This window comes from Apis mellifera, linkage group LG6, assembly GCF_003254395.2.
Source record: "Apis mellifera strain DH4 linkage group LG6, Amel_HAv3.1, whole genome shotgun sequence".
In the NCBI taxonomy this organism is placed as follows: domain Eukaryota; kingdom Metazoa; phylum Arthropoda; class Insecta; order Hymenoptera; family Apidae; genus Apis; species Apis mellifera.
In genome coordinates, this window is record NC_037643.1 from 11736448 (window position 1) to 11748986 (window position 12539).

Here is a 12539-nt window from a genome sequence, read left to right on the forward strand (position 1 = left end):
ATCTTGTGGATGTGAGATAGAATTTGTGCACAGAATTACAGATGCGTATATAAAACATTTTTGAAACGGAAGTATTATTGATGATTCAGTCATTTTTCAAAATATCATTTCGAAAAAAACAATTGAAACTTTGATATTATTTGATTTCGTTTTAACCTTACTTTCAGAATATTTATAAGTGGTGATATAATAATTATGAGTAACACGAACGATTTAATTAATTTTTACAATTAAATTTTTCAAATGTTATTATTTCATGATTTCTTTTAATCCATAGGATGGCTTCTAAACAGGAAAACTTCGATCTCATTCGTACCGTAATGCAACAATCTTTCGTGTCAGCGTCTATTCACAAGAAACGTTAATAAAAATAGAGAAGAAACGAAGGTACATTATTCCCGACATTTAACAGAGACATTCAAATTCACTACCACGGAACAATTCTCTTTTTCAATTGCAGGTACATACACACGAGAAGGAAAAGCCCATATTTACCTCGATTCCCTGTACGAATCGTACTTTGTAACGAAACCATAGGGGTTGCGAGTACAAAAGCTTCTTCCCTCCCCTATTCACTCCAGGCTTTTTATCGTTAATATTAGAGGGTCCTGCCTTTCGTCGTCACGTAATGCAATTGCAAAGAAAAGAATTTGCTCGTGGCTTATAACGTTGTTCTCCCCTTCCTGCACTTCACTGCCAATGACATTTCCATCATTTCTTACTTCTCTGAGTAAACGTAAGTGGCAACCATTCTAATTTGGGAAATTTTGAATGGTGGGAGATTTTAATAATGGGGAAGAAAGAGGGGATGTGAATAAATGATTCGAGCTGCTTGGTATAATGGTTTAATTATTTTTCAAAAATAAAATAAACCTTTTATCTTTATTTTAAGATTATAATTTCTGATTCTGAGAAAGGATAACTTTTCCTAATTATTAGATTAATATTTGTTAAAAACATACCAATTCTCAATTTCACAAAAAAACAATTCATCAACGTTTTTATGAGCCAACAAAACTACATACACAACAGCCCTTTGATCCATTAAGACAATAGAATCCACCGATAACAAGGTAATTGCTTAAAGAACCCTTCCACTAAAAAAGACTCTCGAATTCCACTTACAGCTCACAGCCCAGCCCCGGCCACAATTCCTCGGCATTCTTTCCAGCCGAGCGAAGGAGGAAAAAAGAAACTCGCTCTGAACAAGAATTCCTCGAACAAAACTAGATGCTCGCGAAAACGAAGCCGCTGCACAGCTCTTGGAAAGCGATATTAAAGAACACACGAACAACCATTCAGCCTACCTAATCTCATTACGATGTTTACTGCAAACGAGCTCGCCTCGTTTCCGCATCCGTTCGACAACGATATCGTGACCTATGGAATTCGGCAGTCTTTCATAACTCGTCCAATCCATACAACCCCGCGTTATCAGGTTAATTCGCGTGCCTGGAACCCTCTCCCTCGAGTAACCATCACGTGGTTTTTGAAATAGAGGAGGGGAGGGAGGTATATAATAGGTTGCAACACTGTGATGGTTGTCGGAGAATTGGCGAACTTTGGAAAGGGAGAGAGAAACGTGGCTTTTGCTCGATGAATTTCTTAGAGTTGCGGCGGATTGATTGGCCGGTGCGCTGATTGGGTTGCAAAGGGGATTGGATTGATTACTTGGGTGGTTTCGGAGAGGGGGAGGAGAGTTTGGAGACGGTTAATTATTCTTTGGACGAAGGGGGGGTTTAGATTAGTTTTAGATTGTTGGGATAATTGGTTTATTATTCTCTTTATAACTCAAAAGTTGAATTTTTGATTTTTTTATTATATTGGTGAATCATTTATGGTAGAAGAAAATATTCTATTTTTGATTTTGTGAAGATATGTACATTTCACGTCCAATTTCAAATTTTCTGCACCTTACCTTTTGCACATTCTGTACGATATTTCACAGGATAATTCATATTAATCCAGCATATATTCGATGTTGAATATGCGATGAGTCTTCATAGTTTCGATAAGCCTCGTCCAATGAATAATGCATCCCTTGTGAACACGTTTAATTTTTATTAAATCTTGAATCATCGAATCGAAAATGTTTAACGAATACCAATAATACGAATAATATAATTCATATTTCCATATAAATACACTCGTCAGACTCTACAATTAATTCGAACGAGTATCGGTCACTTTTCGTATCTCGTTGATTGTCACGAGGTCATCTGCGTTTCCGGAACATGTCGCAATTGTAGATGCAATTGATTATGCGTCATCAATCTCTCTCTCGACCGTGAGAATCGTAGATCTAACGTGCGACAATCTTGACTGTGAATTTCTAACCAAGATCCTATTGTCGAAGATCGAATCATTATTATACGTTCTACATAATTTGCACGTTTGTATTGTATTAGAGACATTAAGGAATTTTATTGTATTAAAATTATGTAAATATCGTTTAGAATTTTGAATTAGATTATAGAATTCTAATTATTTTGAGAAATTTAGGTATTATGATAATATAAGTTTGGTATAATTTGAGAGAATTTTATGGAGCATCCACAGTGAAAAGCAATGGTTGAGATAATATTATTATCATGCAGGAATAAAAATATAGATAATAGCAAAAAGATCCAGAGATAGAATGTTGAAATTGTACATAAATTGTACTTAATTGTTCTTCTAACGTAGCTTGTGCTGTTAAGTGGTTAGGATAGCATTGTTGTAGCATTGCATTCGAGTATTGTGGTTAGGTTAGTATCGCCATGATAGGTGATAGTAGCAGTAGTTAAAGTGGTTAGACTAGCATCAGAATAACACTGTTTCGTGATGAATATTATTGAGTATTTGTAGCTGTCAATAGTTTTCAGTCAATTAATAATTATTTAATTGAAATCTTTCTTACCTTTGTCTTAAAATTTTTATCGAAATTCCTTCGAATGGCATTTCGAATAATACACAACAAATTAATCACGAAGATGAAATTTCTAACAAAGAACGTCGCAATTCGAAATCGAAACACGAGGAAAAAGTAAAACGAAAGAAGTCCGATGGAATTCCAAACTAAAATCCGATTTGGAAACGAAAAAGGAAAAACAATCAGAGATTGTATTATTTTGATTAAAGTTTGCAATCGGATAAATAAGATACACTCACGTGATCAGAGTTGACGTTTCATATTGGCAATTCGATTTATTTTAATACATTTTTTTTTCCATGCATTTTCCAATGATACTTTCATATATTGTTAGAGAAATAACAAAATAAAAAGCACGTGTTTGAGATGTATGAATTCATATTTTCCACATAGACAGAGAGAATTTTAAACATACGATATAAAAATATTTTTCTGCAATTAACTAAATTATACATGTGTCTCGTGTAACACAAAATGAAAATATAATTATATCGTATCCTGCTTTCTACTCGTTTTTTCATTAACGATTTTAATTTTTTAAATTTTATAAATGATGTAAATTCAAAGAATCTATCTATATATCAACACTACTGCTTCATACACTGTTCATTTACACTACTATTTAAAAGAAATGATAACCAAAAATAATTTGCAATTAAACGAGCTATTATTGTCTACAACATTCTGTGTGGAAAAAAGTGGATCGTGAAAAAAAAAATCTCTCCTTCTTTGAACAAGAAACATCCCGGGTGCAACGGATAGATGGTAAATTTTTCCAAGCCTCTCCAACACGTTCCTTTTCGCTCGTCGACGCGGGCACGTATATACCTCGGCATGATTATAGGGATGGAATATGTGCCCCGTAAAGGAAACGCGAGCTATCTAGCAGCGACCAATTAAGAAGGCTGATGGAACGTGGTAAATAAGTCGGTGCGAGGAAATTCAGGCGCGCCACGGAGGCGTCAGCAGCGTATTTCGACTTTTTTCCCCAATGTCTCCTCTGTAATTTCCAACCTTCGTAATGGCCATGCAATTTGTTGAATAATATACGCTCTTTTAATCATTTAACTCGACAAATTAACGAATCTCTATAAGTAAGATGATATCTTTCATACATATTAAAATTATTTATGAATATATTATTCTGACGAGGGTTTCCAAGGTTAAGTTAGATAAATATATTCGTTTCACGAGTTCGTATCTTAATTCATATTTCTTCAATTCTATTTCTATTATCCGGATCTCTTTATTTATAATTGTTAATGATAGCATCTCCTCAACATGTATCGGTGATAAGTTTCGCCTTAACGTTGATCGGTGGTAATAAATTATAGTTGAATCAACTTCATTTCAATATTTTTTAAATTGAGTAAATAAACAAATCTAAAAAATTAGTTAATATCAATATAACATTAGTTTGTCAAACTAAAATAAATTTTTATAAATTATTTTTTAAAATCCTAAACGTTAGATGTCTAAATTAATAAGAGTTGATCTTTTAAATCAAATATAGTATATATATATTTAATACTTCTAATGAGATTTAATTCCCCAAATAATACCCATAAAATGATTTTTGATCTAATTTATTTATTTATTAATTTTTTACTTATCTATTATACTAATTAATATTAATTAAAATTAAAATTAATAAAAAAAAAACCTCAAAAATTGAATTAAAGAAATGAAATTGACATTGATAATAAATTTATTTGAAATATTTGATCCATCAACTAGAAATAACTTATCAATAAATTGACTATTTATAAAACTTTACCAATTATTATTTTTCCAAGAATTTTTTGACTAATTCAATATAATGAATTTAAAGTTATTTCAAAATCTAAATATCAATCTAATATTATTATTTTTATTAGACTTATACTTTATATTATAATTGCTAATATTTTTATTGAAATAAACCTTGTTTACCCCAGCACATCGTTCGTAACGGTTAGTGAATGTTGCAACGTGTTCATTGTTTCTCTTCCACTTTAGTTCTTCATCTTTTCTAAACAGACGATTCAATAAACCTAATAAAATTCTTTCTTCAAAATATATCCCAAAATACTTTCTTGTTTACCTCGTAAAATCTGATTAACAATCTCAACCCTAATGCATCGACACGCGACCAAATTCATCGGCATTCCACGCGATTGGACACAAAAGGTCAGCGATTCCCCGCGGCGAGACTAAGGAAAGCTCCCGAACGAAGCCAATATCCTCCTTCCTCGCGATTGTACGAGCATGAAATTGATTCGTGATTCTTGGAAGACGGCAAAGGTGAAACTAATAGCCGGCCATTTGCGATCCACTATAGAAAGAGAGAGAGAGATTTCCCAGGAATTCTTCGCAACCGACCCCATTGCGTTAAGCCATTACGTTCATTACGTGGAAACTTCCTTTCTCTCCTCCTCGAGGAGAGCCGATAAGGATCGCGTGCAAACCGCGACTCGTCTCCTCGAAGTGGCGCCCTCTCCGCCATCTTCGAATCCCCTAATCACCGGCAACCGCCCTCGAGATCGTTTATTAATTACAGACGTGGGAATAGAAGGAGAGCTGATTTAAACTTAGCCTCGATCTCGATAGATGGGAACGAGAAAGGGAGTAGGAAGGAAAGGAAAATCGAGAATCGATTGGCAGAGCAACGAAAGTAATACTCGTGTACTTTCGTTGCTCGGGGAATTAGTTTATATTTGAAGAGTTTCGTGTCGAGTGATGGAGAGGATAAGTAGAGTTTGCGGTAAATTTTTCAGTGGCGTTGTTTCTCGTCCGTATAGATGGAAGATAGATGCGTCCTCTTTAATAATGGAACTTGTTAATACTCTCGTATATTCTCTCTCGAAAAATATTGGATTGGCAACTAAATAATTGCGGATTTTTTTTAGAAAAGACAATTTTTTCATGGAACTAAATAACTTTATTCTGTAATGCGTTGCCCATTTTGATCAATGACCTTTTGCCATCTTTCAGCATCATAATCCCACGTTAATAAAACTTTTGGTTTTTATTAGCAAAAAACTGAATCAGGTACGATTTGATATCGTCATCATTATTGAAATTTTTACCATTCAAGGAGTTTTGTAAAGATCGAAACAAAAAGTAATCGGATGGTGCAAGGTCAGGGCTATATGGTGGATGTGACAAAACATCCCAACCAAGCTCCAATAATTTTTGCCGAGTGACCAAAGATGTGCGTGGCCTTGCATTGTCACAATGAAATACAACACCTTTTCGATTTGTCAATTCGGGCCGCTTTTCTTCAACCGCATTGTTTAATTTCGTTAGTTGTTCAATGTAGACAATAGAATTGATCGTTCGGTTGGGTGGTAAGAGTTCAAAATAGACAATTCCTTTGTAATCCCATCAAACTGATAACAAAACTTTCTTTCGACGAATACCAGCTTTTGATGTTGTTTGAGCTGGTTCACGTGGCCTGCTCCACGATCTTTTCCGCTTGATATTGTTGTAAACAACCCATTTTTCATTGCCAGTTATCAGTCGTTTTAAAAATGGATCATTTTCATTACGTTTCTTTAGCAAATCGCAGCTGTTAATGCGTTGCGTTAAATGCTTTTTTTTTCAGTTCGTGAGGAACCCATGTATCGAGTTTTTGAACATAGCCAAGTTGTTTTAAGTGGTTTTCAATGCTTTTTTTACTGATTGACAGCTGAATTGCCAACTATCAAATAACAAAACGTGTTTTGGACGCCAGCAAATCTAAAAATTCAACTGAAGCCATCCACAAGTGAAATCCGCAATTACTTAATTGCCAACCCAATAATAATACGAATCGTTCCAACACGCTCGTTGCACAATCTTGTCCAAGCAGATTGGACAACTACCACAACAACACAGCCGACGATTTAATACCACGATTCCCTTCCCGCAAATAAACTCAACCTAACCTAACCTAACCTAACCAGTCCTTCAAACAGATAGATCTCTACGTAACGGTTATTTCCAGAGTCGCTCGTGTATTTCCATCCCATGCATCAAACCGCGAAGAAGCGGCGTCTTGGCGGATGAAAACAATCCACGAATCTACGCAGTTCGCGAGAGAGGGGAGTCGGATCGTCCATTGGATCCGTCCACGTGCGGCCAACATTCCAGCATCTCCGAAAACACCTGGGCTGCGTGGGCGTGTTCGGCCTCAGAAACACTTATGCACGCTCGGTTCATTAGGGGCCGATGGAAATACGGCCGTGTAATCCCCCCACGGCTCGCTCTCCCGATTGTTTCCCCGCTTAATTGCCTTATCGAGCTCGCCGGTATACCGAATTACACTCCCGTGTCGCGTTACAAAACGGCCGTGAAAGACCGTGGAGAGCAGCGTGGCCGTTCCGATTTCTCCCGTTTCGCCGAAGATGGCGGCCGAGAAGTTTTTCCCTTCTTTTTCTTTCGAACCAAGTGTTTCGTCATCGTTATACACGTGTCATGGTTTTTCGAGATAGCCCGTTTTCGAAAAATTTCGCGAGGAAGGGTTGAATATATTTTTCGCGATTAGATTCGATCGTGGCAACACATAAAACTTTGAATGTAATTGGAACAAAGGATGAGAAGAATTCGATGAAGTATTCGATGAAATTTTTTTTGAAGATATAAAATGGTTGTTTCGATCAATGAAATAATCTAAAATTCTAATTCTATAATAATTAATTAAAGTGAAGTTAAATTTACGCGCAAGCGTAGTGAAACCCGAGTTTACGGTCGGTTTCGATGATTCGACTTGATCGTGTGGTTTCTCAAAGGGCGGGTTTCTTTTTTTCTTTTTTCTTTTTTATTCTCAACGATTTGCCACGGCGGAACGAAGTTCGAAAATTTTTCAGTGGTCGCTAGTTAAGTGCGAAGAATGGTTTATTACGTTTTTACTACCGCAAGGGAAATTTATGATGCGCGTCCAGATGGTGAAAGACTTTTATTCGAGTGGTTGTCACGATGGCCACTAGACAGGGTTTATGGGCTGTAGGGGTTGTGCAAGGCATGCAGGTGTTAAGTAATTGTAAATTTATTATCCGAGTGCAGTTAATCTGTTCAAAGATGATTAATTTAAGACCTTGTTATCGATGAATAATTTTGCTAATTATTTTATTGGACAAACAATCGTGCGGATATATATAAATTTGGTTGATGAATTACTCTATAATCAATATATTTCCTTGTCCTTATTACTCGATTCTTTCCTGTATTATAATTTTTCCAAAAGATGAATTAATCGAAACCAATAATTCAAGTGGATTAAACTTTACTTAATTTCACAAAAAGAATCATTAGAATTCTTATGCGAATGATGCAAGATACTTGCAGAAAAAACTTCAATTTCTCTGTCATTCCAATCAGCACATGAATCTCACACCCATCGATCACGAAAGCAAATTCTCTCTATGTCTCTCCATTTCAAATTACTTTCAAAAAGATAACCTTCCAATCCTCGTTCCAAATCCCATAATCTAAATCATCGAGCTTTAGAAATCGAGGGACATTTCTCGAATTCAATCGCACGATACAAGCTTGCCACCTGCTGAACAATAATCCCTCGTAATCTCTGCGCATAATATAGGACAGGGAACGCCAGATGGCGGTTGGATCGTATAATAGAAGGCGCATTGACTCCATTTAGGGTCCCGTGTAATTGCCGAAAATTATTGTCGTTTAACCATCAGTCGTTAAACACATTGTCCAGAGAAATTGTTCCACAATTTTTTTTTCTTTCTTCAACTTATCTAAGCTTCTAAAATTCTAAACGTAATTCCGATTGCCGAAAATTATTGTCGTTTAATCATCAGTCGTTGAACACATTGTCCAGAGAACGGTCTACAATTTTTTTTTTTTTCAATTTACCTAAGCTTCTAAAATTCTAAAATTTGGAATCCCTTTCAGCAACCCCGTTGCTGCTTAATTTTGATAAATAAATAGAAAATCGGATTCTCTTCCAAAAATTGTATCCAATATTCTAATATCGTGCAACATTTGTGACTGACTTTTGCTTTGCGATCGCGGTGCCCGATGATTTATCCACGCTGCACCACCGCAAACCTCGCGATAATCAAAAGTCGCGCGGCTACGAAATATAAGCTGTGGATTGCTCTCCGCGGTTTTTTTCGAACCAGAATCGAGATGACGCGTATCGCCGCCACGGGAAATCTGGCTCGATGACCAACCTCACGTTTCACGATAATTCGTGAATCGAATTATTATTTTTCCTTGCTCTTCTCTTTTTTTTTTCTTTTTTTTTTTGTAAACGAATTGTACAAGTTATAAGAAATTTAAAAAAGTAGTTTTTGAATTTTTGAGCAAGAAATTTAATTGGTTATCTTTAACCTTGTTTCTTGCTACTTTTCCATCGTGTATTATCGATTATTATTATATCAATAATTTATAATTTCTTTATATTTTATATTTTACATTTTATATAATTAAATAAAATATAAAATATAAGAAATTATAAATTATTGATATAATAATGAAAATGATAATAAAAATGAAAATGATAAATATATTCGAAGAATTATATTTTATATAATTAAATAAAATATAAAATATAAAGAAATTATATTTTATATTTTATATTTTATATTTTATATTTTATATTTTATATTTTATATTTTATATTTTATATTTTATATTTTATATAATTTCTTTCTTCGAATATATTTATCATCTTCATTTTTATTATTCGTTATAAAATTCCTCCCACCGATGAATATTATTAATAATTATCAGAGAAGAGGAAGAGGGAAGAATATAAAAACTTCCTCCGGGGGGGAAAAAGTAAAGATTTCGAAACGGATAAATCGCGCTGATTGATTTCCTACGTGATCCCCGTACGTCTTCTTTATCTCCTCACGGTCGCTCGAGGGCAAATGCCTTTTAAGGGGTTCATTGATTTCAGACGATCTAAAAGTGAGCGACGCTCCCAGAGAATCTTCGACTCGAATTGACAGATCGATCCTCCTCCTCCTCCTCTCCTTCTCCTTCTCCCTTCCACGCGCAACCTCGTTTCTGATGCTAAGGCTTACGGGCCAGGTCGGTTAACTATCGTCGAACGTATTTCTTCTTAAAGCCATTTTAAATTACGACCCCGTTTTTTTCGCTCCGGGGCCAGGAGAAGAAAGATTCGAGCGGAGGAATAAGACTCGCTGCGTTCGATCTCTTCCTCCTCCTTTTATCTCTTTTTTTTTCTCGCTCTGTACACATCTCTGTGAAACAACGAAATCGGGTTAAACGGGGGAAGAATAAGACGTATTAAAGGCGTTAACTCGCGAGTTAGTTTCAAAGGGGAAGAAGGTTTGGGAATTTCTTTCAAACGCAATTAACAATAATTATCGTAGCTTTTATTGTACCCATTAAAGAGAGAAGGAAGCCCTTTGAGAAGATTTACGAACGATACTTAACAGTTTCCCATTCCCCATTCTTCCCTACGTTTATTCTATATTCCTCCTTTTCAACAATTTAACTCTTTGTTGCCTCTTTCTCATCAGGTAGTTTCACCCTTTTAGCCCTCGGTCTTTTCTTCCCCTCCATCCACCATCGACAATTTAACTCTTTGTTCTCCTTCCACCAGATAGTTTTCTCTTCCACTCTTTTTTCTCTCTCTCTGTTTCAAAAGACCACCGTGCTTTTTTTACATCTTCCTTTCCCTCCCCCCATTATCTTTCTATAGATAGAAAGATAGAATACTTGGATACTTCTTTATTCCCTAATTTGTCAACAAGTTAAAACAACTCTTTGTTGCCTGCTGATCCTCTCCTTCCTTCTCTCTCTTTTCTATGTTTGAAAAAAAAGAAACTGCATTTCTCCTCTCCTCCTCTTTATGTTTTCCCTCTCTCTCTTCCATCCATCTCTCTTCCTTATCTTTCTATACGCCATCTTATTCCCGCCCGATCCAACTTATTTCCACTTCTCCTCCTCATTCTCCGTTTTATCTCGTTACGACCACGCGCCAATTCTTCCCAGAGAAGTAATCCCAGATAAACGAAAACCGCGAGATAACAAGCGAAGACCGGTCGCGTTTGTTGTGGAGGAGGAGGAGGGCCACTTCCGCTCGGCCCTCGTCGCCGCCGTTCCAATTAGCTCGATCGAGAAATCGAGAATGCATCCGCTACACTTTTCTTCTTCCTCCTCTCTCTCTCTTTCTCTCTGTCCTCGATCCACTTCCGGAGGAAGGGCAAGAAGTATTGTAGCAAAGTCGATGGATGTCCCCTCCCCGGAAGTTCATCTTTCAACGGGAAAATGGATTTCCTCGAAGGTGGAAATTGAGTTCGGCCGGGGGGACACGGGTTATCGGGATTACGTCGATTTTAGAGGTGATATTTCGTGTTGATGGACGACGCGTACGTTTGCAACGCGGCCCGCGTTCCCAAACGATATCGATCCCCCGCGTTAGATTGTCCCGTGAGCTACGATGATTGTTTTCGAACTGATTTTCTCCTTCCCCTTCCTGGAAAGGGGAAAGAGAAGGGGATCGATCGAAGGATGGAAAGTTTTGAATTAGTGGAAAAGATAGTTTTCTTATTGGCTGGCACGAATGGATTGGATTTTGGGAATTTAGAGCGAAAGATTGTTCCGTTGGTAGTTATAGGTGAAGATCATACGTAAGATTTTTTTTTTTTAATGTTGATCTTCGTACATCTTCGGACACGTTTTGGAGAATTGTGGGGGTACAATATGGAAATTTGAAATTGGGAGTAATTTAATAAGTAGATATTTTTGCACAGCAATTTTTATTTTGATCCCTGGAATCAGGTTTCCAAAGATCTATCCAAAATATTATGGAATTTTAAAATTAATTAATGTAATAAGTATAGGTGGAAGAATTTTTATTTTGATTCATAGAATCGGTAATATATCGGTAATAAATCTGTATATGAAAGGAATTTTGAAGTTAATATAGGTCATTTTTAAAGTTTATTTTCCATTAATGAAATATTTGCTTGAACAATAATTTGCAGACAATTTGTGCAACAATTTTTATTTTGACCCATAGAATCAGGTTTCCAAAGATAGCCAAAGTATGTGAAAGAAATTTTGAAATTAATTAACATAAGTTGCTGTACAATAACTTGTAGAATTGTACAATTTTTATTTTCATCCCTGGAATCAGGTTTCCAAAGATATATTCAAAATATCGTGGAATTTTAAAGTTAATTAGTGTAGGTGCAAGAATTTTTATTTTGACCCATAGAATCAATAAGATAAGTTTGTGTATGGAAGGAATTTTGAAGTTAATTAGCATAGGTTGTTGTACAATAATTTATAAAATTGTACAATAATTTTTATTTTGACCCATAGAATCAGGTTTCCAAAGATAGCCAAAGTATGTGAAAGAAATTTTGAAATTAATTAACATAGGTTGCTGTACAATAACTTGCAGAATTGTACAATTTTTATTTTCATCCCTGGAATCAGGTTTCCAAAGATATATCCAAAGTATCGTGGAATTTTAAAGTTAATTAGTGTAGGTGCAAGAATTTTTATTTTGACCCATAGAATCAGTAAGATAAATCTGTGTATGGAAGGAATTTTGAAGTTAATTAGCATAGGTTGCTGTACAATAATTTATAAAATTGTACAATAATTTTTATTTTGACCTATAGAATCATGTTTCCAAAAATAGTCAAAGTATATG

General features: G+C 35.5%; 1 protein-coding gene and 2 long non-coding RNA genes across 13 annotated transcripts in view; 2 read left to right on the forward strand and 1 right to left on the reverse strand.

The window, feature by feature from the left end:
• The window catches only part of LOC411157 (fat-like cadherin-related tumor suppressor homolog), a 511957-nt gene that overhangs the window by 389348 nt on the left and 110070 nt on the right, over window positions 1–12539 (forward strand). The window lies entirely within an intron of this gene.
• LOC102653904 overlaps window positions 1–12539 on the reverse strand; it is a 192349-nt gene that overhangs the window by 141133 nt on the left and 38677 nt on the right. The gene's annotated exons all lie outside the window — the stretch shown is intronic.
• LOC102656909 lies at window positions 192–2468 on the forward strand. The gene is made up of 3 exons (XR_411550.3): window positions 192–387; window positions 461–736; window positions 1128–2468. It is a non-coding gene; the product is annotated as an uncharacterized LOC102656909 (long non-coding RNA).